The sequence below is a fragment of the Ranitomeya variabilis genome, chromosome 3, assembly GCF_051348905.1.
Source record: "Ranitomeya variabilis isolate aRanVar5 chromosome 3, aRanVar5.hap1, whole genome shotgun sequence".
Classification (NCBI taxonomy): Eukaryota; Metazoa; Chordata; class Amphibia; order Anura; family Dendrobatidae; genus Ranitomeya; species Ranitomeya variabilis.
In genome coordinates, this window is record NC_135234.1 from 433465807 (window position 1) to 433489004 (window position 23198).

Consider the following 23198-nt stretch of genomic DNA (forward strand, 5'->3'; position numbering starts at 1 on the left):
TTTGCTGTATTTATCTTCCCATTACCTCTTACCATCTTCCCTCTCCCTTCTGAAGAAAAGCATCCCCGCAGCATGATGTTGCTACCACCATGGTTGATGTTGGGGATAGTGTTTTCAGGGTGATGTGCATTATTAATTTTCCACCACACATAGTGTTTGCATTTAGCAAAAAAAACATTGCTTCTCATTTGAGCAGAACACATTCTTCCACATGCTAACTTTATCCCCCACATGACTTTTTGCAATATGTAGACTCACATATGTCTGAATATTGTTACAACTCTTCCTGTCTCCAATCAAAGTATGATAAGAAAGAACAATCTACTGCTTTATCAATTTCATTCCTGTGCATGAACATGAATGAACAAATAGACATATTTATTGGAGAACAAGCACTCTAGTTTGATATGCTAAACTGGCAATTAAAGGGCCACTGTCACCCCTCCACCAGTTATAAACTAAAAGAGCCACCTTGTGCAGCAGTAATGCTGCAGTCTAACAAGGTGGCTCTTTTAGTTTTTGATTCCGTTATTCCCTCAATAAAGCGTTTTAAAATTTGCCCTAACTACCTGTCTGTAGACCTGGAGGTAGGTCCGAAGCCTCCTCTGTGAATCTCCCAACGGCCGTCACTCTTCTCTTCTGGGGATGTGGTCGCCGCCCCCTTCGCGCTGTTTCTTCTTAAATCCGGCGCCTGCGCTGTGCGTGCCTGCCTGGGACAGGCGCAGTCTTCATTGTCCGTCATAGGTCAGATGCAGGGTGCCTGACTGCGCCTGTGCGGGCAGTGCGGCCACCCTGTTGCTGAATCCCCGCCCCGCACTGTGTTATTCATTATGCACAGTGCGGGGCTGGGGTTCCTGGGCATGCGCACTGCGCTGTTCAGACGCTCCCCCAGCTCAGACGCTCCCCCAGCTCCCCCGCCTTCCAGCGTTGTTATTTGCGGCTGCTTCATTCCAAACGCTGGCAAGGAAACCTGTATATTATGGCAACGCTGGAAGGCGGGGGACCGGGGGAACGTCTGAACAGCGCAGTGCGAATGCCCAGGAACCCCAGCCCCGCACTGTGCATAATGAATAACACAATGCGGGGCGGGGATTCAGCAACAAGGTGGCCGCACTGCCCGCACAGGCGCAGTCAGGCACCCTGGATCTGAGCTATGAAGGACAATGAAGACTGCGCCTGTCCCAGGCAGGCACGCACAGCGCAGGCGTCGGATTTAAGAAGAAACAGCGCGAAGGGGGCGGCGACCACATCCCCAGAAGAGAAGAGTGACGGCCGTTGGGAGATTCACAGAGGAGGCTTCGGACCGCCTCCAGGTCTACAGACAGGTAGTTAGGGCAAATTTTAAAACGCTTTATTGAGGGAATAATGGAATCAAAAACTAAAAGAGCCACCTTGTTAGACTGCAGCATTACTGCTGCACAAGGTGGCTCTTTTAGTTTATAATGGCTGGAGGGGGTGACAGTGGCCCTTTAAAGGGAACCTGTCACCCCCAAAATCGAAGGTGAGCTAAGCCCACGGCATCAGGGGCTTATCTACAGCATTCTGTAATGCTGTAGATAAGCCCCCGAGGTATCCTGAAAGATGAGAAAAAGAGGTTATATTATACTCAAGGGCGGGCGGGTGGGTCATACTGTCCGTGGCTGGAGTATGGTTTTTAGCAAAATGTTCAATTTGGTCCATTTTAAGACAAACTAGAAAGGTTGAACTTGATGGACCGAAGTCTTTTTCCAGCCTACAGTATGTAATTATGAAACTATTATATAACTATGAAAGCCACTTTTTAAAGAATTTAAGACTTTTTTGTTTCAAATTAAAACTGTCTGCACCATTTTGATGAATTTGTCACAAAAAGCATTAGTGAATACCACAAGACAGAAAAAGGGATTTGAGAATATCGCAAATGATAAAGCAGGCTAAAATTTTCAATGGGGAGTTAACATAATCAGTTAAAATGCAATATTGCATCTTGATGCATAGCAGTTATAGTAGCTTTATTGGGGTTCATGGCTGTTACCCAGATTGCTACTGTATAAGGTGCAGACGATCCAAGGAGCCGTACAGTATTTGTGAGGAAGGTGCTTTTTTACCTTCTGTAGGAACATGCTGTACTTAAGCTATAAATATTCTATAATGATAATGTAGCATTTATATATGCTGTTGTGTATATAAGGCACCGTAGATGCTTTATATTATGCAGTTTAAAAATAGAAATAAAAATATGCAGGTGCTGATAAGCCTTGTGTCACATTGCGCTAATTGGGGCTCCTGTGTCTTTAGTGCATCATACTGTACATTTCACATTCATTTATATTAATCCTGCTTTTTTAGGTCTTTTTATCACGAAAATGTAGGTTTTATTTGGACTGATGTGCTAAAAAGGGACCATACCTGAAATCATTTGTAGTATTATTTTTTCAAGAAACAGGATCACTCTTGGTCATGGGCTGTGTCTTGTATTGCAGCTGATTGCCATTAAAGTTAATGATTGAAGTAATTTTCTAGGAATAGTTAACCACATAAGAAATAAATCTTGGTAGAAGAGGCATAAACAAAGACATGAGCTAATGAATATAATGACTGAGTGATGACAAGTGTTTCCCATATAATTAAATATTTGATTATGAGGAAAAGCATATTGTAAGACCAATATCTTGGTTCATTTTGCTCTCTAGTTATTACAAGGGATTGTTTCTGGTGTTTTAGTTACTCTCAGGGCTTGCTCGCACGAGTGCACAACACAGCCGAAAGCTATCCGACGTTTTATTTTATAACACTTGGCTCAATGTTATACTATGGGGCAGTGCAAATCAGTGATTTTTAAAATAGCAGTATGTTGCGAGTGCATCCTATAATCAAAACATGCGCAGCCATATAGGTTTATGGATGTGTGTAAAACATCTTACTGCACTTGGATGTCTTCCGAGTGCAGTTGGATGTATGCTCACGGAGACAATGGAAAAGATGGAGAAATTAAGTTCGCAATCCCTGTACTCCGATTCTCTTATTCCAGAGGCTTGGATCACACTAAGATGACAGCGTCTTTAGCATAATTGGTCTGATTTTTGCATGAGAGAATATACAGCCATGTAAGTGAGCCCTTAAAAACACAAGCTACTCTGCTTAGGAGATCGCATGCTTTTGTTTACACCTTTTCACCTCTGTACATGGAAGTGGATTTAACTACAAAGACCCTTGGGTTGCATCCACAGAGTAGCTGCTGCCTGGTCAAAGTCAGAGAAATGGTAAAAAGGACAACATTAGATGGAAGGGTTTCTTGTAAAGCTCTGGTCAAAACATGGAGAAAAGAAACAGAAAGTGAAGAGCTAATTTAATAGAGTCAAGTTCATGTACCAATTTGAGGATAAAAGTAAAGAGTAGTAAATAGGCAAGGCCAGTCATTTGTCAGCAACAGTAATCAGGAATGTCACAGTTTAAACTCCTTTAACAACCACAGTATGATAAAAAAAGTTTAGGTAGGGTGCTGTGCACTACCATAGGCCGTAGAACAGTGCCCTTATATGTACTTAGATTAAAATATTGAAATTAGTAAAATTAGTAGTGGAAGCTTTGGACTAGTCATGCAAGAGAAAATAATGAGTAAATGGAGTGGGCAGCAAGCATAACACCCAGCAGCAGAATATGGTATATCTTTGTTAGGACCGAATGACAAGTTGGTTTATTTCTATATATCAATATGTGTTAGTGGGTAATGTGGGTATTATGTTGATAGTTGTTAACTTTTTTTTATCCTATTCTCCCTTTAGGCCGGTTTTACATGTCAGTGGCTCCGGTATGTGTAGTGACAGCTTGAATGGGTCTATGCACATGTCTCCATGTTTTCACGGACCGTGTGTCCATGTGCAAAACACGGAGACATGTCCGTTTTTCTCCAGCAGCACGGTCTGCAAAGCGTCCCGCACACGTACGCACGGAGAACAGTGTGCACTCTCCTCCGTGTGCACGTACCGCCTGTCCCCCCTGCATGTGGTGCTGAAGGCGGCATTCATCCCTTCTGTCCTGCTCGGCTGAAAGCAGCGCTTACAGAACAGAACAGATGAAAAATGATGTTTTGTTTTCACCTCCCATAGGGGTGGAGCCGCATATTCATCACTGTAATGAGCGGTACCACGTGACCGCTCACACAGGACAAGCAGCCGGTGCTGAGAGGAGGCATCGTGGGAGCTGGGTGAGTATTTCTCTGCAAGCGGGCGGGCGCACAGGGGGTGGGGAGGGGTGGGAGGTGACCCCCAAACTTTATATTTAAAGAAAAAAAACACAAAACATCATTTTTCATCTCTTCTGTTCTGCGAGCGCTGCTTTCAGCCGAGCAGGACAGAAGGGATGTATTGCGCCTTCAGCACCACACCTAGGGGACAGCGCTTACTGTAGCGCTGTCTCTCCTGCACAGTCTGTGTGGTCCTCAGGCGGCACACGGGCGGCACACGGCTGCCGCACGTGTGCCACACTGATGTGCCACGTGAGCACACGGACACACGGACATGGATAACTCCGGTACCGATTTCTCCGGTACCGGAATTATCTGGACGTGTGAGACTGGCCTTACCCTGTTCCTACATGTAATATACCGTTTAGAAACATAGAAATGTGCGCCTAAATGGTTTTGCTATTTGCTGGAGTTAGAAGTGCTGGTGGCACCTCATCTGCACAGGTTACCAGCACTTATTCAGACTACTGGGGTATAGCTGACCATACATATTGCTAAAAAGTCAGGTAAACCTGTTATTTCCTGCAGAATTACCGTATTTTTCTGATTATAAGATGCACTTTTTTCCCAATTTTTTTTTGGGGGAAAATAGGGGTGCGTCTTATAATGCGGATATACCTTACCGTCTGTGGTGGAGCAGGGTCCCAGGGTCGCTGCTGGAGGAGGCAAGAGTGGAGCGTTGCTGCAGGCTGGGATGAGGGGGTGTTTGGATTTGAAGCAATGAGATCTCATCTCCCGAGATCTTGGTGCTGAGATCTCCATCTGCGCATGCGCTGCCCACGGCAGCCATTTTCCCGGAGTCCAACGCATAGTAAACCATGTAAGTGTGGGGGCTCTGGGCTTTCACAAAATGTCGGCAGTGGCGCACATCCGAACACCCCCTCATCCCAGCCTGTGGCCTAGAGCAACGCTCCACTCCTGCCTCCCCCAGCAGCGACCCTGGGATCCCGTTTCACCGCAGCCACCACCCCCGGTAAGCAATAAGACGCATGGATTATAAGAAGCACCACCATTTTATTTAAAAGAGTTTTTTTCCTATTTTTCTACTCAAAATTTGTGGTGCGTCTTATAATGTGCAAATATGGTAGCTAACAAGCTCATGTATGCAAAGCTCATTTGACAGTCTTCTGATGGAAAATCTAGAAATTGGCTAGAATTACTTAGTATTACATGGATTTGCAGGTGTAAGTCTTTTGTGTCTGCATTATAAATATATATCTATAATATAATGGTAGGAGCGTCACTCTGTCCGAAGTCGTTATAGACTGTGCAAGAGCAACGTGCCTGCGCAGTCTGGACCCCATAGAATTACGCATCCGGGAATGAGGATTGTGGCCCAGGATTGTGGCCGCGGCAGAGATCGCGGTATGCGTAAGCACTGAATGCATACCGCGATCTCTGGCACCATGTCCCGGCTATGCCTGCTACATTGACATTGATTGACACATTAGCCAATGATGGGACAGTAGTAGTCCCATCATCCAGCTAATGTGTTGAATGTAAAAAAAAACACATACGGTACATATATAGTTCATATTCACCATCTACACCTAATCCCCGAAGCTCACCTGAAAAAAAATTATATAATAAACCAACAATATACTCCCTGTATCCACCGTAATCCAATTAATACGATTGTCCCACGACGATCTCCTGTGGAGAGCTGTAACATCGGCTGATGCGACCGCTCTACAGGGGCCCCGTGATACAATGATGGAAGGTATCCTTCCGCACTGTACCCTCCGCCGCTGTGAGTACAATATAGTTCATACTGTCACTTGCGGCACAAATTCCCATGCAGCATTGCATAAAGCGAGACAATGAACTAAAGCAACCTCTTCAGCGATGCACTGCAGGAGCCATTGTCTCCTGTCAGTGTGTCACTGAAGGTCTATAGAGCTGTCACATCTCCTGATGTGACAGCTCTATAGGGTTAGATCATAGTGGGACACTCATAATTAATTGGACTGCGTCGGACAGGGAGTATACGGTTGGTTTATTATGTTTTATTTTTTCAGGTGATCGAGGGCGTTGCAGGAATTAGGCATGGTTGTAAGTATGGTGAAATTAAAAATATTAAAATACTTTTTTCTGGCTGTCTTTTTTAACTTTTTCACTACTATAGGATTACTATAGGGTTGCAGCAGTCACTGGTCTCCCATGTGAGTCACCTCTAGGAGCGGAGGGCAACGGGTGCGTAGCAATCTGATGTCCGTGATCAGTGGACATGGTCAGAGGGGATGTGCAAGGTGGGCCTGCGCACACAAGATGCTCCGCTAACAAGACCTTCACCTCACCCTGCTTCACGCTCTTCCTGCCAGGACTCCTGTCTTTTTCCCACAAGCAGCCCTTTTTATCTCTGACCCACCCTCTGCTGACAAGTGCAGAGGTCGGTCGGGCCACAAAAGTCTCCCTCGTGCAACAATGGTGACAGTCCCGACAGTTCTGGAACTGGCGTAAGAGAGGTACCCCTGGTCCATTTCATCTTCTTATACATACAGTGGAGAGCAAGGAGTGGAGGTTAGTGGTGAGATGAGTATTCATTTTTTTTATGAGCAGTTAGATAGATGGGTGGGACTGATTCCTTACATATCCCCACCCTGGGGCATGGTATAGCAGAGAAAATGAAGTCCAACTGTATCATTATTGCACAGTGTGTGGTGGTAAGAAGGCCTCATGTGTGATGCCTCCAGACTGAGTTGTTTACTGGATGTTATCCAGCATGAGAGTACCAGACCAACTCCAAAGTGCCATTATTTGGACTGCTTACGTTATTTTTGTTTATCTGCACTAAAAGATCGTTTAATTGCTTTGAGGCGTGGTTTATAGAGTCTTAATAAGCCATCCCGGACATTTTGCCTAAGCCGCTTTACGCTCCTACCTCAAACGCAACAGAGTGAGTAGAAACTTTACAGTTGGTGGAGAATGCGGACATGGAACTCCTAACAGAGGCGATTGTTAGACTTGGCCTATACTCATGTCCTAGGTGGTCATCTGGTGGTAGACAAAACCTAAGACTTGATACTTCAGAGGTTCTACTGGCTCAGCTGTCACAAAGATATCATGAATTATTGTAGGTCCTGTCCCATCTGCCAGCTAACCTCCCCGATCACTCATTTTTTTAGTATCTTATTGCCATTACTAGGGTTGAGCGAAACGGGTCGATCATTTTCAAAAGTCGCCGACTTTTGGCTAAGTCGGCGTCTCATGAAACCCGATCCGACCCCTGTGCTTGTCGGCCATGCGGTACGCGACTTTCGCGCCAAAGTCGCGTTTCAATGACGCAAAAAGCGCCATTTCTCAGCCAATGAAGGTGAACGCAGAGTGTGGGCAGCGTGATGACATAGATCCTGGTCCCCACCATCTTAGAGAAGGGCATTGCAGTGATTGGCTTGCTGTCTGCGGCGTCACAGGGGCTATAAAGGGGCGTTCCCGCCGACCGCCATCTTACTGCTGCTGATCTGAGCTTAGGGACAGGTTGCTGCCGCTTCGTCAGAAGCAGGGAGAGCGTTAGGCAGGGTCCACTAACCACCAAACCGCTTGTGCTGCAGCGATTTCCACTGTCCAACACCACCTTCGGTGTGCAGGGACTGTGGAAGCTATTTTTTTTTTTTTTTCCCCTCAGCGCTGTAGCTCATTGGGCTGCCCTAGAAGGCTCCGTGATAGCTGTATTGCTGTGTTTACGCCACTGTGGAAACCAACTGCTTTTTTCAAAGCACATATCCTCTTGTTCCTTCCTTTCTGCACAGCTATCTTTTTTGTTTGTCCACACTTTTTATTTAATTTGTGCATCAGTCCACTCCTATTGCTGCCTGCCATACCTGGCTTACATTACTGCAGGGAGATAGTAATTGTAGGACAGTTTTTTTTTTTTTTTTGTTTTTTTTGTGGGAGATTAAGATTGGCATTTCTGCTACAGTGCCATCCCTGTGTGTGCCATCTCTCACTGAGTGGGCCATAGAAAGCCTATTTATTTTTTCCGTGATTTGTGTTCTAAATTCTACCTCAACACAAAAACACTACATCAATCAGTGGGAGAAAAATATTGGCCTCAGTCAGGGCTTGTGTGCCACTGCTGTGTGTGCTATCTCTCATTCAGTGGGCTATAGCAAGCCTATTTATTTATTTTTTTTTTTTAATATTATTTGGTTTCTAAAGTCTCCCTGAAAAAAAAAAAAAAACCTAAAAAAACAGTGGGAGAGTAATATTGCCCTTTCAGCTTGTGTGCCAGTCTTGACTCCTGGGTGTGCCACCTCTCTCCCTTTCATTCAGTGGGCCATAGAAAGCCTATTTATTTATTTTTTTTAAATATTATTGGGTTTCTAAAGTCTCCCTTAAAAAACAAAAAATACATAAAAAAACAGTGGGAGAGTAATATTGCCCTTTCAGCTTGTGTGCCAGTCTTGACTCCTGGGTGTGCCACCTCTCTCTCTCATTCAGTGGGCCATAGAAAGGCTATTTTTTTTTTGGTTTTTTTAATATTATTTGGTTTCTAAAGTCTCCCTGAAAAAAAAAAAAAAAACATACAAAAAACAGTGGGAGAGTAATATTGCCCTTTCAGCTTGTGTGCCAGTCTTGACTCCTGGGTGTGCCACCTCTCTCTCTCATTCAGTGGGCCATAGAAAGCATTTTTTTTTTTTTTTCCTTGATTTGTGTTCTAAAATCTACCTCAACACAAAAACACTACATCAATCAGTGGGAGAAAAATATTGGCCTCAGTCAGGGCTTGTGTGCCACTGCTGTGTGTGCTAACTCTCATTCAGTGGGCTATAGAAAGCCTATTTTTTTTTTTTTTAATATTATTTGGTTTCTAAAGTCTCCCTGAAAAAAAAAAAAATACATAAAAAAACAGTGGGAGAGTAATATTGCCCTTTCAGCTTGTGTGCCAGTCTTGACTCCTGGGTGTGCCACCTCTCTCCCTCTCATTCAGTGGGCCATAGAAAGCCTATTTATTTTTTTTTTAAATATTATTGGGTTTCTAAAGTCTCCCTTAAAAAAAAAAAAAAACATAAAAAAACAGTGGGAGAGTAATATTGCCCTTTCAGCTTGTGTGCCAGGCTTGACTCCTGGGTGTGCCACCTCTCTCCCTCTCATTCAGTGGGCCATAGAAAGCCTATTTATTTTTTTTTTTAAATATTATTGGGTTTCTAAAGTCTCCCTTAAAAAACAAAAAATACATAAAAAAACAGTGGGAGAGTAATATTGCCCTTTCAGCTTGTGTGCCAGTCTTGACTCCTGGGTGTGCCACCTCTCTCCCTCTCATTCAGTGGGCCATAGAAAGCCTATTTATTTTTTTAAAAAAATATTATTGGGTTTCTAAAGTCTCCCTTAAAAAACAAAAAATACATAAAAAAACAGTGGGAGAGTAATATTGCCCTTTCAGCTTGTGTGCCAGTCTTGACTCCTGGGTGTGCCACCTCTCTCTCTCATTCAGTGGGCCATAGAAAGGCTATTTTTTTTTTTGGTTTTTTTAATATTATTTGGTTTCTAAAGTCTCCCTGAAAAAAAAAAAAAAAACATACAAAAAACAGTGGGAGAGTAATATTGCCCTTTCAGCTTGTGTGCCAGTCTTGACTCCTGGGTGTGCCACCTCTCTCCCTTTCATTCAGTGGGCCATAGAAAGCCTATTTATTTTTTTTTTTAAATATTATTGGGTTTCTAAAGTCTCCCTTAAAAAACAAAAAATACATAAAAAAACAGTGGGAGAGTAATATTGCCCTTTGAGCTTGTGTGCCAGTCTTGACTCCTGGGTGTGCCACCTCTCTCCCTCTCATTCAGTGGGCCATAGAAAGCCTATTTATTTTTTTTTTTAAATATTATTGGGTTTCTAAAGTCTCCCTTAAAAAAAAAAAAAAACATAAAAAAACAGTGGGAGAGTAATATTGCCCTTTCAGCTTGTGTGCCAGGCTTGACTCCTGGGTGTGCCACCTCTCTCTCTCATTCAGTGGGCTATAGAAAGCCTATTTTTTATTTTTTATTTTTTTTTTTATATTATTTGGTTTCTAAAGTCTCCCTGAAATAAAAAAAAAACGTAAAAAAACAGTGGGAGAGTAATATTGCCCTTTCAGCTTGTGCGCCAGTCTTGACTCCTGGGTGTGCCACCTCTCTCTCTCTAATTGTGGGCCACAGAAAGCCTTTTTTTTTTTTTTTTTTTTAATATTATTTGGTTTCTAAAGTCTCCCTGAGAAAAAAAAATAAATAAATTAGGTGGGAGATTAATATTGACATTAGTGCTTGAGTGACAGTCCTGCGTGTGTGTCATCTCTGTGATTTTGTGCCACAGAAAACAGAGTGTGTAACATTGTGCCTGATTTTCCTTGTGGTCTCACCAACCTGTTAAGGGATATTGAAATCATACTGAAGTTATAGCTCACCGTGTAAGTTGTTTGACAGCAACAAATAAAGTTACTTTGGTTAAGATTTTAAAACAATGAGGAAGTCTGGTGCAAGAGGTCGTCGTGGGCGTTCATTGTCAGCTGGTAATGATGGTAGTGGTAGTGGAGCATCAGGTGGTCGTGGGGATAAAAATATTCCACCTAAGTCTGGAGCTGTGGAGCCAGTTTCGTCGTCAGGCTACACAAGGCCTCGAACGCTCTCTTTTCTGGGAGTAGGAAAACCGCTTTTAAAGGCGGAGCAGCAACAGCAAGTTTTGGCTTACATTGCAGACTCAGCCTCTAGCTCTTTTGCCTCCTCTTCCGAAACTGGTAAATGTAAAAGCAGCGCGTCGCTTGTGGATGTTCACGGTCAGGGACAAGTCGCTTCCTTGTCCTCCTCAGCAAAAACTACAACAAGAGAGAAGGATGCAGCAGGCGACACAACGGGTCACTCCATGGAGCTCTTTACACATACCGTCCCTGGCTTAGAAAGTGAAACATTTAACAGGCCATGCCCATTACAAGTATATTCTGACATGGAGTGCACTGATGCACAGCCACAGCCAGAGTACTATGCTGCTCCTTTGATTCAGACCACCACATTGCCCTCTCAGGGTACAGATCCACAATCAGACCCTGATGAGACTATGTTGCCCCGCCACAAACGCTATACCACCGACCGACACAGTGACACAGACGAAGTTGCACACGAGCTCGAAGAGGAGGTAATAGATGACCCAGTTATTGACCCCGATTGGCAGCCATTGGGGGAACAGGGTGCAGGCGGCAGTAGTTCAGAAGCGGAGGTGGAGGAGGGGCCGCAGCAGGCATCAACATCGCAACAGGTTCCATCTGCCGGGCCCGTATCTGGCCCAAAACGCGTGTCAAAGCCAAAACCTGTTGGAGCACAGCGTTGCCATCCGGTTAAAGCTCAGTCTGCAATCCCTGAAAAGGGATCCGAGTCTAGGAAGAGTGCAGTCTGGCATTTTTTTAAACAACATCCAACTGATCAGCGCAAAGTCATCTGTCAAAAATGTTCAACTAGCTTAAGCAGAGGTCAGAATCTGAAAAGTCTAAATACTAGTTGCATGCATAGACACTTAACCACCATGCATTTTCAAGCCTGGACTAACTACCAAACGTCCCTCAAGGTTGTAGCACCCTCGGCCAATGAAGCTAGTCAGCAACGCAACATCCCTTCCGTCACTGTAAGGCCACCATTTTCCGCACCACCGGCAGTATCTGTGCAGGTTTCTTTGCCAGCCAAAAGCAGTCAGGGTCAGGGAATCACCAGTTTTGTAGGAGGAAATATTGCATCTAGGGCACCGGCGGAAACAATACCGTCTCCAACCGTCTCTCAGTCTGCCATGTACACCGGCACACCCGAAAGTTCCACGATCTCCAGCTCTCCAGTCCAGCTCACCCTACATGAGACTCTGGTTAGAAAAAGGAAGTACTTATCCTCGCATCCGCGTACACAGTGTTTTAACGCCCACATAGCTAGACTAATCTCGTTAGAGATGATGCCCTACCGGTTAGTTGAAAGCGAAGCTTTCAAAGCCCTGATGGAGTACGCTGAACCACGATACGAGCTACCCAGTCGACACTTTTTTTCCAGAAAAGCCATCCCAGCCCTGCACCAGCATGTTAAACAGCGCATCGTCCATGCACTCAGGCAATCTGTGAGTACAAAGGTGCACCTGACTACAGATGCATGGACCAGTAGGCATGGCCAGGGACGTTATGTGTCCATCACGGCACACTGGGTGAATGTGGTGGATGCAGGGTCCACAGGCGACATCAATTTAGGGACAGTTGTGCCTAGCCCACGGTCTAGGAAACAGTTGGCTGTAGGCGTTCGCACCCCCTCCTCCTCCTCCTCCTCGTCCTCCTGCAGAAGCTACAGCTCTTCCACAGAACGCAGTCTGCCAACCACTCCATCGGCAGATGACACTGTTGCACACCAGTTGTCCCATTATGGGCCAGCTACTGCCAAGCGTCAGCAGGCTGTATTGGCTATGAAGTGCTTGGGCGACAACAGACACACCGCGGAAGTTCTGTCCGAGTTCTTGCAACAAGAAACACAGTCGTGGCTGGGCACAGTAGATCTTGAGGCAGGCAAGGTAGTGAGTGATAACGGAAGGAATTTCATGGCTGCCATCTCCCTTTCCCAACTGAAACACATTCCTTGCCTGGCTCACACCTTAAACCTGGTGGTGCAGTGCTTATTGAAAACTTATCCTGGGTTCTCCGACCTGCTCCTCAAAGTGCGTGCACTTTGCTCACATATCCGACGTTCGCCTGTACACGCCAGCCGTATGCAGACCTATCAGCGGTCTTTGAACCTTCCCCAGCATCGCCTAATCATAGACGTTGCAACAAGGTGGAACTCAACACTGCACATGCTTCAGAGACTGTGCGAACAGAGGCGTGCTGTTATTTATTTGTGGGAGGATACACGGGCAGGCAGTAGGATGGCAGACATGGAGTTGTCAGGTGTGCAGTGGTCTAAGATACAAGACATGTGTCAAGTCCTTCAGTGTTTTGAGGAATGCACACGGCTGGTTAGTGCAGACAACGCCGTAATAAGCATGAGCATCCCCCTAATGCGTCTGCTGATGCAAAGTTTGACGCACATAAAGGAGCAGGCGTCTGCACCAGAGGAAGAGGAAAGCCTTGATGACAGTCAGCCATTGTCTGGTCAGGGCAGTGTACAGGACGAGGTAGCGGGCGAAGAGGAGGTGGAGGACGAGGAGGATGATGGGGATGAGTATATTTTTAATGCCGAACCTTTCCCGGGGGCACAGGAAATTGGTTGCGTGTCACGGCCGGGTTCTGGTTTTTTGAGGGACACAAGTGACGTAGATTTGCCTGCAACTGCCCCTCAACCAATCACAACCGGAGATTTGACAACTGGAACTTTGGCCCACATGGCGGATTATGCCTTACGTATCCTAAAAAGGGACACACGCATTACGAAAATGATGAACGATGACGATTACTGGTTGGCCTGCCTCCTTGATCCACGCTATAAAGGCAAATTGCAAAATGTTATGCCACATGAGAACTTGGAACTAATATTAGCAACCAAACAATCAACTCTTGTTGACCGTTTGCTTCAGGCATTCCCAGCACACAGCGCACGTGATCGTTCTCACACGAGCTCCAGGGGGCAGCAGACTAGGAGTGTTAGGGGTGCACACATCAGAAGTGGCGTTGGACAGAGGGGTTTTCTGACCAGGTTGTGGAGTGATTTTGCTATGACCGCAGACAGGACAGGTACTGCTGCATCAATTGAAAGTGACAGGAGACAACATTTGTCCAGTATGGTTACTAACTATTTTTCATCCCTTATCGATGTTCTCCCTCAACCGTCATTCCCATTTGATTACTGGGCCTCCAAATTAGACACCTGGCCAGAATTGGCAGAATATGCATTGCAGGAGCTTGCTTGCCCGGCAGCAAGTGTCCTTTCAGAAAGAGTATTCAGTGCTGCAGGTTCAATATTAACCGAAAAAAGGACTCGTCTGGCTACCCAAAATGTTGACGATCTAACATTCATTAAAATGAACCACAACTGGATTTCGAAATCTTTTGCCCCACCTTGCCCGGCCGACACCTAGCTTTCCTATGAAAAGCTCTTGCCTGTGAATTACTTTTCTAATGTCTAATTTGCTGCAGCTGATTGTACAGCATACGACATGTTTACACCTCCCTAAATGGCAAAACTCCCCACACGGGGCCGTGGTATCGCGACTTGGCGCAAGCACCCGTGAGACTGCTGTTTGTCTGAAGAGGTGGGTGTGCTCGCTTTTGGTTGACGGCATTGCTACTGGGTCCCTCATAGTACAATGTAGTGTCTCTGGCGGTGGTGGTGCGCACCCAACGTCAGACACACCGTTGTAACATGAGGGGCCCTGGGGCGGTCCCGCCGGCCTCAAGAGAGTTCCCCCCTACCCCAGCTCAAAATGTGCTCTACCACGTCCAAAATTATGTCGCACAGCTCCACCAATCTTTAGTCTATTCGCTGACATCATTCAATGTCTGGCACTGACAATACAAATTTGTAGACATCTATGATGCAACTTAAAGTAGTCTGTGTCTGTGTCCTATATTGGCACCATTAAATAGTTACTGCCAAATTACTATGTCAGAAACTCAGTAGATGAGCCCACCCCTGTACCTAAGTATGCCACCTTTTTTTTTGTTTTGGTTGTTTTGCGAGACATTAACATCTATTTATATTTTGGGAGTACTGGGACAGACACTCCTTGCACTACTCCTCCACTCACCACCAAGCTGCCTGTGTATCCATGTAACCGCTGTAAAGCTGCCATGAGCCTATTGTTTGTTATTTTAGGCCTTTGATAGCCTGTCTGCGGTCCCTACTTTAAATACTCCTCCACTGACCACCAAGCTGCCTGCCCGTGTATCCATGTAACCGCTGTAAAACTGCCATAAGCCTATTGTTTGTTATTTTAGGCCTTTGATAGCCTGTCTGCGGTCCCTACTTTAAATACTCCTCCACTGACCACCAAGCTGCCTGCCCGTGTATCCATGTAACCGCTGTAAAACTGCCATGAGCCTATTGTTTGTTATTTTAGGCCTTTGATAGCCTGTCTGCGGTCCCTACTTTAAATACTCCTCCACTCACCACCACCAAGCTGCCTGCCCGTGTATCCATGTAACCGCTGTAAAACTGCCATAAGCCTATTGTTTGTTATTTTAGGCCTTTGATAGCCTGTCTGCGGTCCCTACTTTAAATACTCCTCCACTGACCACCAAGCTGCCTGCCCGTGTATCCATGTAACCGCTGTAAAACTGCCATGAGCCTATTGTTTGTTATTTTAGGCCTTTGATAGCCTGTCTGCGGTCCCTACTTTAAATACTCCTCCACTGACCACCAAGCTGCCTGCCCGTGTATCCATGTAACCGCTGTAAAACTGCCATGAGCCTATTGTTTGTTATTTTAGGCCTTTGATAGCCTGTCTGCGGTCCCTACTTTAAATACTCCTCCACTCACCACCAAGCTGCCTGCCCGTCTATCCATGTAACCGCTGTAAAACTGCAATGAGCCTATTGTTTGTTATTTTAGGCCTTTGATAGCCTGTCTGCGGCCCCTACTTTAAATACTCCTCCACTCACCACCAAGCTGCCTGCCCGTCTATCCATGTAACCGCTGTAAAACTGCAATGAGCCTATTGTTTGTTATTTTAGGCCTTTGATAGCCTGTCTGCGGCCCCTACTTGCAATACTCCTCCACTGACCACACCAATGCTGCCCGTGTACCCCTGGAACCTATTTAAAAGTTCATAGAGCCTAGTTATATATTTTATTTACTATTAATAAGGCCATGATGGACTACGCTGTACCACACTACAAGCTAACCAGTCGACACTTCTTTTGCGAGAAAAGCCATCCCAACCCTCCACCAGCATGTAGAAGACCGCATTGTCCATGCACTCTGGCAATCTGTGAGTACAAAGGTGCACCTGACAACAGACGCATGGACCTGTAGGCATGGCCACGGAAGATTACGTGTCCATTACGGCGCAATGGGTTAATGTGGTGGATGCATGGTCCACAGGGGACAGCCTACTAAGTCTGTCTGCAGACCCTAATTCAAATTGTCCTCCACTGTCTAAATCGGAGCTTCCACCTTCTGGCTTTCGGCCTATAGTATCAGAAATTAAACTGCATTTGGCCTTCAACTTTGGTTAGGGCCTACTAACGGCTTCTGCCCCTGCCTGGTGTTGCCCTCAACTAAATAAAGCTGAGCTTCAACCTTCCGGCTCTCATTAAGTGGTTTTAAAAAAAAAAAATGGTGGTTAGGGCCTACTAACGGCTTCTGCCCCTGCCTGGTGTTGCCCTCAACTAAATAAAGCTGAGCTTCAACCTTCTGCTCCAAATTACCATTTTAAAAAATGCAATAGGCTTTTCCGGCCTACTAAAGGTGTCTGTCTGTGTGCCCCTGCCTGGTGTTGTCCTCAACTAAATAAAGCTGAGCTTCAACCTTCCGGCTCTCATTAAGTGGTTTTAAAAAAAAAAAATGGTGGTTAGGGCCTACTAACGGCTTCTGCCCCTGCCTGGTGTTGCCCTCAACTAAATAAAGCTGAGCTTCAACCTTCTGCTCCAAATTACCATTTTAAAAAATGCAATAGGCTTTTCCGGCCTACTAAAGGTGTCTGTCTGTGTGCCCCTGCCTGGTGTTGCCCTCAACTAAATAAAGCTGAGCTTCAACCTTCTGCTCCAAATTACCATTTTAAAAAATGCAATAATCTTTTCCGGCCTACTAAAGGTGTCTGTCTGTGTGCCCCTGCCTGGTGTTGCCCTCAACTAAATGAAGCTGAGCTTCAACCTTCTGCTCCAAATTACCATTTTGAAAAATGCAATAGGCTTTTCCGGCCTACTAAAGGTGTCTGTCTGTGTGCCCCTGCCTGGTGTTGTCCTCAACTAAATAAAGCTGAGCTTCAACCTTCTGCTCCAAATTACCATTTTAAAAAATGCAATAGGCTTTTCCGGCCTACTAAAGGTGTCTGTCTGTGTGCCCCTCCCTGGTGTTGCCCTCAACTAAATAAAGCTGAGCTTCAACCTTCTGCTCCAAATTACCATTTTAAAAAATGCAATAGGCTTTTCCGGCCTACTAAAGGTGTCTGTCTGTGTGCCCCTGCCTGGTGTTGCCCTCAACTAAATAAAGCTGAGCTTCAACCTTCTGCTCCAAATTACCATTTTAAAAAATGCAATAATCTTTTCCGGCCTACTAAAGGTGTCTGTCTGTGTGCCCCTGCCTGGTGTTGCCCTCAACTAAATAAAGCTGAGCTTCAACCTTCTGCTCCAAATTACCATTTTGAAAAATGCAATAGGCTTTTCCGGCCTACTAAAGGTGTCTGTCTGTGTGCCCCTGCCTGGTGTTGCCCTCAACTAAATAAAGCTGAGCTTCAACCTTCTGCTCCAAATTACCATTTTGAAAAATGCAATAGGCTTTTCCGGCCTACTAAAGGTGTCTGTCTGTGTGCCCCTGCCTGGTGTTGTCCTCAACTAAATAAAGCTGAGCTTCAACCTTCCGGCTCTCATTAAGTGGTTTTAAAAAAAAAAATGGTGGTTAGGGCCTACTAACGGCTTCTGCCCCTCCCTGGTGTTGTCCTCAACTAAATAAAGCTGAGCTTCAACCTTCCGGCTCTCATTAAGTGGTTTAAAAAAAAAAAATGGTGGTTAGGGCCTACTAACGGCTTCTGCCCCTCCCTGGTGTTGTCCTCAACTAAATAAAGCTGAGCTTCAACCTTCCGGCTCTCATTAAGTGGTTTTAAAAAAAAAAATGGTGGTTAGGGCCTACTAACGGCTTCTGCCCCTCCCTGGTGTTGTCCTCAACTAAATAAAGCTGAGCTTCAACCTTCTGCTCCAAATTACCATTTTAAAAAATGCAATAGGCTTTTCCGGCCTACTAAAGGTGTCTGTCTGTGTGCCCCTGCCTGGTGTTGCCCTCAACTAAATAAAGCTGAGCTTCAACCTTCTGCTCCAAATTACCATTTTAAAAAATGCAATAGGCTTTTCCGGCCTACTAAAGGTGTCTGTCTGTGTGCCCCTGCCTGGTGTTGTCCTCAACTAAATAAAGCTGAGCTTCAACCTTCTGCTCCAAATTACCATTTTAAAAAATGCAATAGGCTTTTCCGGCCTACTAAAGGTGTCTGTCTGTGTGCCCCTGCCTGGTGTTGTCCTCAACTAAATAAAGCTGAGCTTCAACCTTCTGCTCCAAATTACCATTTTAAAAAATGCAATAGGCTTTTCCGGCCTACTAAAGGTGTCTGTCTGTGTGCCCCTGCCTGGTGTTGCCCTCAACTAAATAAAGCTGAGCTTCAACCTTCTGCTCCAAATTACCATTTTGAAAAATGCAATAGGCTTTTCCGGCCTACTAAAGGTGTCTGTCTGTGTGCCCCTGCCTGGTGTTGTCCTCAACTAAATAAAGCTGAGCTTCAACCTTCCGGCTCTCATTAAGTGGTTTTAAAAAAAAAAAAATGGTGGTTAGGGCCTACTAACGGCTTCTGCCCCTCCCTGGTGTTGCCCTCAACTAAATAAAGCTGAGCTTCAACCTTCTGCTCCAAATTACCATTTTAAAAAATGCAATAGGCTTTTCCGGCCTACTAAAGGTGTCTGTCTGTGTGCCCCTGCCTGGTGTTGCCCTCAACTAAATAAAGCTGAGCTTCAACCTTCTGCTCCAAATTACCATTTTAAAAAATGCAATAGGCTTTTCCGGCCTACTAAAGGTGTCTGCCCCTCCCTGGTGTTGTCCTCAACTGAACAAAGCTGAGCTTCCACATTCTGGCTTTCGCCCTATACTATCAGATATTAAACTGCATTTGGCCTACTAGTGTGGTTAGGCCCTTGAAACAGTGTCTGCTGCTCTTGGGTTTGCTACTCCACTGAACAAAGCAATGCCGCCTGTTTAGTCCTGTTACCAATTTTGAACTGCATGTAGCCTACTTTATTCTTTGGCCCTATATCTGTTTCCTCCTCATCCTGCCCATTGCCCAGCCACTGCTAAATGAGTCTGCTGGTACATTGACCTAGACCACTACATTCCCCTTGTACTCTACACAGCCAGAATCTGTCCCTGCTGAAAGTAAGGTTCCCCTTCCCGCATGTTATACCACCTTACACAGGGACAAAGAGGAAGGTGCAGATGAAAGTGCAGGTTCCTTCATCAGGTGGGGGGGCATACTCGTTGGCGACGTCACTGGCACAGGGCCCCTCAGAGTACGCAAAAGTGTCGCTGCTGGTGGGAGGCGCCCCCGCCATGCAAACACACCGCCGTACTTTGAGGGGCCCTGTGCCAGTGGCAATGCGAACGAGTGGGCCCCCCCCTGCTTGCTCAGGATCACAGCACTTGCAACTTTTAAATACTTACCTTTCCCTGCAACACCGCCGTGACGTAGTCCGCATTTCCTGGGCCCACGAAAAACTTGAGCCAGCCCTACTCCCCCCACAACTTTCCCCCAATTCCCTATGCCCAACTATTATTATACAGTTAATTAAGATTGGCAAGCTTCAGAAACAAGAATGGATGTTTTTGGCATTAAAATGGGCACTGTAGGTGTTTTCCTGGCCTCCACTCACTGCCGACTATGCTTCCCCATTGACTTGCATTGGGTTTCGTGTTTCGGTCGATCCCCGACTTTTAGCGATAATCGGCCGACTGCACTCGACTCGACTCTGGACAAAATCGGGTTTCCCAAAACCCTACTCGATCTTAAAAAAATGAAAGTCGCTCAACCCTAGCCATTACCCATCATTGAGGTCATGTTTTGATCACGTAGTGATGGATTTAGTGGGACCCCTGGTCGAGTCCTCCAGAAAGAATCTGTATATCCTGGTAGTCCTTGACTATACTACATGGTACCTGGATGTGATGCCATTAAGAAACTCCTCCACTAACTGTATAACCCTAGAGCTAGTCCATATCTTTTCTCAGACGAGACTGTTGAAAGAGGTTATATGGGACTCAATTCATGTTGAAAGTCATGAGATAGTTGTGCAAATCCCTGCAGATCACACAACTCAGGACATTGGTCATTGAAGAGTCTAAGAGTGACTGGTCCAGTCCCATAGTTTTGATGCCGAAACCAGATGGAGAATGGCAGTTATGCAATAACTACCTTAAACTGAATGAAGTCTCTAAATTTGACACATATCCAATGCTCTTTGTCGATAAGCTCATTAAAAGGCTAGGAATAGCCTGGTACATTACCACTCTCACAAATTGTATTGGCAGATTTCCCAATCATGAATTGGTCAAAACCACTTTCAAAGAAGCAGGTCAGAGTGTTTCTAGGCATTGTGTGCTACTACTGCCAGTTCATTGCTAACTTCGCCATGATAGCATCACCTCTGATGGACGACCTTAATGGTAAAAAGTCGTCAATGGTCAAGTGGTCTCCAGAAGATGAAACAGCATTCCAGGAACTGAAGCTGGCCCTGTGTAAACAGCCAGTGTTAGTGGCTCCAGACCTCTCCAAGGAATTTGTGGTCCAGACATACACATCATATGTCGGATTAGTCTCAGGAAGTGAACGGCAAAGAACACCGGATAATGTACCTAAGGCGGAACCTGTCTTCCTGTGAGAAAAACAACTTCATCATGGAGAACAAGTGTTTTGCCATCAAGTGGACATTGGACATTTTAATATATTACCTATTAGGCAGGAAGTTCAGGTTAGTGTCAGACCAGGCCCTGCTGAGGTGGATGTGGAAGAAGAAGGGGAACAATGCCCCAGTGACTCAAAAAGCTACATGCTAATGCTGACGCTATGTTAAAAGTCCACTGTATGATAACGAAATGTGCCTAGTCCCCTTGGCTCTGAGCAGAGATGGATACTGTAAGGAGCTGTATCATTATTGCACAGTGTGTGGATGCAAGAAGGTCTCCTGTGTGATGTCTCCAGACTGGGTTTGCGTATTGGATGCTATCCAGCACAGATGTACCAGACCAACACCAAAGTGCCATTATTTGGACTGTTGACATTGTTTTTATTTATCTGCACTGAAAAGCCATTTATTTCCTTTGTTTAAGGCATGGTTCATGGAGTCTTAATAAACCAGCCTGGACGTTTTACCTAAACTGCTTCCCATGCCTACCTCAAATGCAACCAAGTGAATAGAAATTTAACAATATATATATAGGGCTCTTTGGTAGCCATGTGGGTACACAGAGACACAGGGTTTTTATATCAAAACAGAGAAAAGTTTATTGTCCTTCATAAACTTTACAGTTCCAAAACAGAAACAGCTTTCTTCAGCACATATGAATAAACAAAACAGTCCTTTTCTCTGGGTAAGGCAAAGCCAATCAAAACAGTCTCACCAAATTGGTGTCACAGGAACCTCTCAGGCTATAACACAGAGTATTCAGCAGCTCCTTCTTTCTCTAACTCTCTAACCTCAGCACTCTACACTTTGCTAAGCAAAGCTAACCCACTGCCTGTTATTATGCCTGTATACCTTTCCCATCCAAGCTCTTTCGGTTGCTCTTAATCCTGGACTAAAAATTCAGTCAAATAAAAACCCTCTCAGTAACCCAGTGTTACTGGTACAGACTTCCTGGGGCTCATATTACAGAAGCCAGGCGACTCGGTGACTTATACATGGCATCCAGGACCCTACCTCCTGCTTTCTTATATATATATATATATGTATATATACACACACAGTGAGGAGAATAAGTATTGGATACACTGCCCACCTACAAAAAATGGGGAGGTCTGTAATTTTTATTGTACAGTAGGTGCACTTCAACAGTAAGAGAAAATCAAACTATATGATTTTTTAAATAATGAAATAGCATTTTCTTGCATGAAATAAGTATGTGATCACCTACCAAACAGCAACAATTCTAACAATCCTGTTAAGGTACCGTCACATTTAGCGACGCTGCAGCGATCTAGACAACGATCTAGATCGCTGCAGCGTCGCTGTGTGGTCGCTGGAGAGCTGTCACACAGACAGCTCTCCAGCGACCAACGATGCCGGTCCCCGGGTAACCAGGGTAAACATCAGGTTAGTAAGCGCAGGGCCGCGCTTAGTAACCCGATGTTTACCCTGGTTACCAGTGCTAATGTAAAGAAAACCAAACACTACATACTTACATTCCGGTGTCTGTCCCCCGGCGCTGTGCTTTCCTGCACTGACTGTGAGCGCCGGCCGGAAAGCACAGCGGTGACGTCACCACTGTAATCTGCTTTACGGCTGGCCGGCGCTGACAGTGCAGGAAAGCACAGCGCCGGGGGACAGACACCGGAATGTAAGTATGTAGTGTTTTTTTTTTTTTACATTTACACTGGTAACCAGGGTAAACATCGGGTTACTAAGCGCGGCCCTGCGCTTAGTAACCCGATGTTTACCCTGGTCACCAGTGAAGACATCGCTGAATCGGCGTCACACACACCGATTCAGCGATGTCTGCGGGAGTCCAGCGACGAAATAAAGTTCTGGACTTTCTGCTCCGACCAACGATGGCACAGCAGGATCCTGATCGCTGCTACGTGTCAAACTCAACGATATCGCTAGCCAGGACGCTGCAACGTAACAGATCGCTAGCGATATCGTTCAGTGTGAAGGTACCTTTAGTCTTTCTTTATGAAGCCCTCCTACTCTGCACTCATTATCTTTATTATTTGCACCTGTTTAGACTTGTTACCTGTATGAAAGACACCTGTCTACACAATCACACTCCAACCTCTACTCCATAGCCAAGACCAAAGATCTGTTTAAAGACACCAGTGACAAAATTGTAGATCTGCACAAGGCTATGATGGGCTACAGGACAATATGCAAACAGCTTGGTGAGAAGGCAACAACTGTTGGCACAATTATTAGAAAACGGATGAAACACAAGGTGACTCTCAATCTTCCTCAGTCTGGGGCTCCATGCAAGATCTCGCCTTGTGGGGTAAGGATGATTCTGGGAAAGGTCAGAAATCTGCTCAGAACTACATGGGAGGATCTGGTCAATGACCTGAAAGCTGGGACCACAGTCTCAAACATTACAGCTAGTGACGCACTACACTTCATGGATTAAAATCATGCAGGGCATGCAAGGTCCCCCTGCT

At 45.4% G+C, this 23198-nt stretch overlaps 1 protein-coding gene across 2 annotated transcripts in view; it reads left to right on the plus strand.

Moving 5' to 3' along the window:
- The window catches only part of CALN1 (calneuron 1), a 751910-nt gene that overhangs the window by 83896 nt on the left and 644816 nt on the right, over positions 1-23198 (plus strand). The window lies entirely within an intron of this gene.